The sequence below is a fragment of the Condylura cristata genome, unplaced genomic scaffold, assembly GCF_000260355.1.
Source record: "Condylura cristata isolate star-nosed mole 26May11 unplaced genomic scaffold, ConCri1.0 scaffold00008, whole genome shotgun sequence".
In the NCBI taxonomy this organism is placed as follows: domain Eukaryota; kingdom Metazoa; phylum Chordata; class Mammalia; order Eulipotyphla; family Talpidae; genus Condylura; species Condylura cristata.
The window spans coordinates 9,477,577-9,484,903 of NW_004567109.1; the positions used below are offsets into that span (position 1 = coordinate 9,477,577).

The 7,327-nt window shown below is 39.7% G+C and overlaps 1 protein-coding gene across 3 annotated transcripts in view; it reads left to right on the forward strand.

Annotated features, from left to right (window-relative positions):
- Positions 1-7,327, forward strand: part of CDC42 (cell division cycle 42) — a 40,152-nt gene that overhangs the window by 817 nt on the left and 32,008 nt on the right. The window lies entirely within an intron of this gene.

The following is a 7,327-nucleotide window of genomic DNA, read 5'->3' on the forward strand; positions in this document are numbered from 1 at the left end:
GGGGTCGGGGCGGGCAGGGCGGGTCTGACCGCCGTTTCTCCGGTGTCCTTTATTCCTGCCGTGGGTTGAGTTCTAGCAACCTTTTCCGTTTGCTTCTCCAGCTCGCCCTGCCCGTTCGGCCGAAGCTTCCTTTTCAGAGAGTTACCTAACCACCTCACGGAACTGTCGTCCCTTCACTTGCTTAATTCCTCTTATTAGGGAGAAATTTTCTTTGTTCGCTTGTTTTTTCCTCCCCTCTAAGTCCACGAGAAATGGCAGTGTGGGAGATTACGTCATCGCAGTAGAAGGGGTGAGAGTTTTAACTCGTACAAGTTAGAGACTCGCCAAAATTAGGTTCGCATTTTGCAGCCTTAGTCGGGCACCGGCTGCTGGTAGCCGGCCTGCTTGCCAAGGAATGGTATTCAGGGGTGATATTTTGAAATCCCAGCCTGTGTCTAGTGCATCCAGAAGCCCTGCATGTTAAATATCTCAAGATTAGCTGGTGCTGGTGAATAAAGCAAAGACAGCCCCTCTTACAGCCACCCGAGTACCCAATAACTTTAAAGCTCCCTTTGTTACTCCCACGAAGTGGATTTATTGGTAGCAGCGTTTCTTTGGTGCAGAAGGTCTTCTCCAGACTGTTTAACTTCTTCCATATCCCTGACTGATGGCAGAGTACGGCCTAAGGTGACTCACGTGTGTTTTCTTGCGGCAAAGGTGTGGTATTTGTTCATTTTTTGCCTAGTTTTTGCTTGCTAGACACTTTATTTTTGTAGTTAATATCAAGTCTTGGATTTTTAACCAACAAAAACTGTAAACTGTTTTGGACTCTGGGGGGTTGGGGGGGGTCACAATACTTGTTCCCTAGAATGTTAGGTGCATCCTAAATTGTATAGTGTTCGTTGACTGTGGAGTACAGTAGTGCAGGAAAATGTTAGTCTTCTAAGCCAGATGAGATGCAATTGTGTAATGCATCGTTTTAAGGCTAGTTCTTGTTGGAGCAGGTACTTTCCTATTGTTTCTCATTTGTAGAGAGAGAACAGATTGCTTGTTCAGAAACACTTTAAAAGCAGTGGTAGTTTTAAATCAGCCTTTTGTAGTTTGTAGGTGCTGTAGATAATTGGACAGGTGTGGAATTTGGCTCTTCTGAAATAACATTTGTTTGCCATAATGTGGTATCTTGTTTTAAGAACATAAAAATGTAACACTTAACTGCTGCCTTACTCCTTGAGTCTTGTATATTTAAAAGTTTGTATGTCATTTGCATTTTTACTTTATTTTAAAACTTTATGAGTACAAAAACGGTGGTACAGGCGGGAGGTGTGGGGGATGAGAGGATTCACCAGAGACACAGTGGGGAGCAGAAGAGGCAGATTGACTGAAATACACTGCTGAAGGGAGCAGCAGGTGTGATAGGAGAGGTCTGCTGCACCATGTGGGTCACCTCCTTGGCCTGGAATCCAACTGGTGCTGCAGTGGCTGTGGAGAGCTTCATAGTGTTGTGCTTTTAACCCGTTTCATCACCAAGGAAGGCTCTCCAATTTTTACTTTTAAAATACAGCAGAAGAATTAGAATTTACCAGCTTTAGACTGAGACAGCGATAAGATGCTGGCAGTTAACTCAGTATTAAAAACGAGCACTTTTCCAGTAATTTCTTAAAGATCAGCCTCTTAAAATGTTTTCATATAGTATGGTTACAACATCTGTGCTCAGTTAAACTTACTTTTTTTGGGCATAAAGGAAACATGAGAATCTATAAAACATTTTGTAACTTAAAATTTACTGTCATTTATTAGGATTCTTTTTCTATTTGTAATTTATAGTCTATTAAAAATTTCTGAAAAATGGATACACCAATAAAATACCTTGATCCAAGATTTGTCACATTTGGGTGAAGTACAATTTACATTGCCTTTTGGGAATATTGTAACAGGCATTTTTGGAAGTAAATGTCAAATTGTGCCTTTATTTATAGGTGCTTTTCTAAAAAAATTTTTTTTTTAAAGATTTATTTATTCTTAAAGAACTGGGGTACAGGCCAGAGGCTCAGGGGTGGTGAGCGGCTTCCCAGAGACAGAGTGGGGAGCAGAACAGGCAGATTGACGAAGTACACTGCTGAGGGGAGCAGCGGGCGGGTCAGGATAGGTCTGCCACGCCATGTGTTCACCTCCGGGGCAGGCGGGAATCGATCTCATGTGGAAGTGGCTTTAGCTTTTCAGTGCTGTGCTTTAACCCGCTGCGCAACCAGGGAGGGCCTAAACAATTTTTTTTTAAAGATTTATTTATGCATACAAGAGCTGAGGTGTAGGCCAGAGGTGGGGTGAGAGACCAAGTGGGGTGAACAGGCGGATCTACTGAAACACACTGCTGAGGGGAGCAGTGGGCGAGACAGGAAAGGTCTGCTGTGCTATGTGGGTCACCTCCCTGGCAGGGGATGGAACTTGAGGGAAGGCTAGCCTTATAATGCTGAGACTTAACTCCTTGTGCCATCAGGGAGGCCATAAGTATGCATTTTAAATGCATTTCTTTGTTTTAGGTTTTGTCTTTTTCTGAAAGGATAAGAAACATTTAGTGAGGAGTGGAGCTAATAATTTTAATTCATGTTCTATAAATGGATTTGTATATCCTACATTAAAAGACTCCTTTCTAGGGTTTGTGTTACTCATTTAGTGTACCTTTTCATACTTGTTCATTTCCCTCAGTAGAATGTGCATTCCATGAAGGCAGCGTTATAATTTGGCATGGTCACCCATCTCTGGCACCTAGAATAGTGCTGAACACAAAATGGGTATCAGTGTTTGTCAGATGAATGAATTTGATGGTGTCTGTGAGTTAAATGCTTTCTGCATTTTCCCTAGACCGACTGTGTGCTGTGTTGCCTAAACTCCTTTTGTGCTTGGTCAACCATATGCTTATTTGAGTTCATAGAAGTGATGAGTACTAATCTACTCTTGCTTGACCTTCCTCATCTCTTTAGTCCAGTGTCTTCTGTAGCTGTACTATTTATTTGGGCAGTTTACCATTCCTTAGAAAGCCTTTTCTCATGACCATTTCTTAATCTCCTGAAGTTATTCAGAACTTTTGTTTGTGTTCTATTGGCAACTTATTTTTGTTCCTCTTCCTCAGTGCTTAGCAGTGTCAAATTCCTGGTCATGTTATGCTTTGTTCCTTAACTGGTTTCCACATTTAGTTCAAAATATTTTTGCTAAAGTGACTTTCATTACTTGTTCATTTTAGCTGTGTCTGCCACTGCAGCTGTTATAAATTCTGGATGTCAGAACTCTTCCTCACCAGTCACCCCTGGGATGTTGTTCTCAAACTACTTACAAAAAACAAAACCAGGTGTTTTACTACCCAGATAGTGTCCCATTAAAAAACTATTTAAGAGAGATTTTTTCCCCCTCAAATATTTAGTTACTATGCTGAAGTCCAGGACAATCTCTGATATAGCAAAAAAATTGAGTATTGTTTTGGTATTCACCTGCTTGTATTATGTTACCTGAAGAGAACCTCTGACTTAGGCATTTTTTGCTCTGTTCTTTTAACACCTCACACTTTTTAACACTTGCATCATTTTCTCCAAAAGTAAACCATTTCAGTTTGCCATTTTAGTTTTGCCTCCACTGTGTTCTTGAGAGAGACACTTCAGTATAAGTGTTAAAAGTGTGGACTCTGGAACCAAACTGCCTGGATTCAAATCCTGTTACCTATGCAGTCTGAGTAATGTCTTTGTGACTCAGGTTTAGCTTCTGTAAATATATCTAGCGATAGTCCCTTTTGGCACTGTTACAGAATCAAAACTGTTAATCTTTGTGAACTATTTGAAGACTTATGGGGACATAGTAAGTGATCTGTAGTTGTTTGCTCTTGTTATTACAACCTGTTGGGTTCCTATCTTTCAGAAGCTACCTGTTTTTCCCAGACATCAGTATTGTAATTATCCCCTCCTTGATTATTCTCATATGACCATAAAAATTATAAAGGGTCCTCCCTGGTGGCACTATGTGTTAAAGTGCAGCCATGCAAAACTAGCTGGCCCAGGTTGGTGACCCACATGGCACAGCAGCCCTCTCTTGTCTTGCCTGCTGCTCCCCTCAGCAGTGTATTTCAGTTGAACTGCTGTTCTGCTCCCCACTCTGTCTCTGGGGATTCCTTTCACTGCATCTGCACCTCTAGCCTGTACCCTAGTTCTGAATGCTAAATACATAAGATTTTAAAAAAATAATTACATGAGGTGCTTATTGCCACCAGCTTTAAATTTTCATTCATTATCTTAACGGGTGTCATAGAAACAGGGTGTAAAGTCTCAAGTATGCTTTGTTGTGGTCTGCACACCAGTGATATATGCATTATCTTGGAGAAGTTTCAGGCTTCCTCAAAGTACTACTGATTAAGAAACTTTTAAAAAGATTCCTCACGTCGTTAAAATTTGAAGCACCTTCTTTAGGATTGCTAGAATGACTGGTATTTTAACAGCATTGAGTGCTTTATTTTTATTTATCCCCCAACTGAAGTATAAGCTGGTTTCTTGTGGATAGTGTACCAGAATTAATTGCAAGGTTCATAATCTGAAAGTGAATGTGAAGTGTATTTGACTTTTAAAGGAATTAAAATTTACTTATTTTGTAGAATCACCTGTCTTTGCTTATGATCGGGAACTAATCTGTTGTTGAAAGTTATGTGTCATTGCCCAATTAGTTCTAATGAAATAACCTTAAGTTTCTAGTTTAGTGAGTGTCATTTTGTTGAGAAATGTAACAGGATTATTCATGTAATTGTTGGCTGTGAAAACAAGTGAAATATAAAGTTGGCATTTAGCTAGTCAAATGTAAAAAATGTTTTTTGGGGGCTTTCCTGGTGGCCTAATGCTTAAGTCTCAGTACTATCACCACTGTGGCCTGAGTTCCATCTCCTACAGGGAGGTGACCCCCATGGCGTTGCAGACCTCTCCTGCCTTGCCTGCTGCTTCCCTCAGCGGTGTATTTCAGTATACAGGTCTGTTCTGCTCCTCACTCTGTCTCTGGTGAATCCTCTCATCCTCCTACACCTCTGGCTTATACCCCAGTTCTCCTCATAAATCAATAAATAAATCTTTAAAAAAGCTATTTGCTCACCCCCTAGTATATACCTTATTGCCAATCTCAAGGGAAATTGTTAATATCTAAAATATAGTCTTAACTCATCCTGAAAAAAAAAAATACTGCTGTTTTCAAGGGCCTAGATTGAATTTTTCTCTAAGAATGTCTAATTTTTCTTAAACTGTTTGGTGTAGGGAACGCTCACCAGCATTCTTTCCTAGCTTGATGAAGGGTGACGTTTCCTAATCTTGTTCAGATTAAGGCAAACATAGAATAGTATTTGTATGCCACATTGGAGTAAATGGGTGAGGCGCCTGTTCACTGGCAGCTTCTTAAAATCTATGTATTGTGCATAATTTTCATAGGCAGAAATTTGTTCTTTGATAGTGTTGGTCATGGTTTGAAAGTGCCTGAGAAGGTAGATTGGTTTTCATTACATATTGTTCATTTTCAGTCTTTGCAACTTTTTTTTTTTTCTTGATTTTTTAGTGGCTACATCTGTATTGTTACTGCTAGACAACTAAGCTGAGATATCTGGACATTCACTTTGGTGCAAATGGTATAGCATCTCTTAATCAAGTGTACAGATGACTGCTTCTGTAGAAGTTAACAGTAGATTTTACATCAGGAGTTGGTAGAATGCTTAGATTTAGAATCTTGGGAGGCTTTAGGGAAAAAACCAGAAAACGATTTATGCATTGTAAGAAATGATGTGAATATAGTAACCTCTATCCACCTCATTTGATACAACTAAGAAGGGTTGGCACCTCACCTGGTGTGACCTTACATGGAATGGTTCTCAGTTGGTCACTCATTTTAGAATTGTCTGTGTAATATAGTGACTTAAGTTTTTGCTGCAAATGTATGCTTGTATGTGGGGTTTTGGATATAGGCTGGCACATGATTTTGTCCTTGGTAGACTTAGGACCAGATTACTGGTATTGATTCTGAAAAGGCTATTCTTTTGCATGTTTTCTTACAAGAATATAGCAGATTTCATCAAACTCTGTATCTGGTACACCTGTCTGCTGACTTCCCAAGCCAACAGTTTTCGTCCAAATTTGCTACCTCCTTAAATATATCTATTCTCTACCTGTAAACAGTTCAATTATTTCTTCTGTTTTCTTGCTACTACCCTAGTTTAAAAACTTCATTTAAGGTTTAGATTATTAAAAGTTTCTTTTTTTTTTTTTTTAATAAAAGATTTATTGATTTATGCATACAAGAACTGGGGTATAGGCCAGAGGTGGGGGGGAGGGTGAGAGGATTCACCACAGACAGAGTGGGGAGCAGAACAGGCAGATTGACTGAAATGCACTGCTGAGGGGAGCAGCAGGTGGATCGGGAGAGTTCACCTCCCTGGCTGGATCAGGAGAGGTGGATCAGGAGAGGGTCACCTCCCTGGCTGGAATTTGAACTTGTATTGCAGTGATTGCAGATAGCTATATAGGGCCCTGCCACTAGGGCCCTATTAAAAGTTTACTAAATGAGCGCCTTTACTTTACCTTTGACAGTCTGCCTTAGAATACAGGTACAAAATTACCAAGATTCTGAATCAAAGTTGTGAATAAAAGTTCTGATGTTCACAAGAGAGAAAAGGTAGCCTCCTACACCCCACCCCGGTTAAAAGAAAAGTCTTCTGCCTAGCTTTCATTTTCTGTATTGCCTAGCTTTCATTTTTTGTATGATTTGGACTTAATCTAGTTTGTTTGTTTGATCTGCTGCTGCTGCTTTGCAGAGTGGCACTGCTTGTATATTTCCTCCAGGTGTTTCATCTAACTAGAGGTGTAGTCTAGAGGTGTGTTCTTCTAGAGCATTCCTTTTGAAAACCTTTGACACTTGTAGTTAATAGTGTAATTTTGTAGGAATCAGATTTGTTCAGTTATATTAGTCTCTTATGCTTATAGCCAATAACATATACAATGTGTAGTGTATGTCAAACTGTTTATGATAGTGTTTGGCCCAGAATAAGCATTGTAAATTACTAAAATGTTTTGAGGGCCTTTGTAGTTGGGGTTTCTATCTTCCTCAGTGTAGTGCTATAATAGGCTGACTTTTATACTTAATAGAGTTGTTTCTTTGAACAATAGAAGGCTATTGTTTTTCTAGGTCCTGACTTGTGTCTTGAGGCAGTGAAGATTGGGTAAAAACTAGACACTTGAGTTTTGCTTAAGGGACACAAATACCATGTGTGTCAGTACAGCTGCTGTTAAACTTTTTGCACTTTTTTTACACTTTAGAGCACCAAACATTAGCAGTTTTTTTTTTT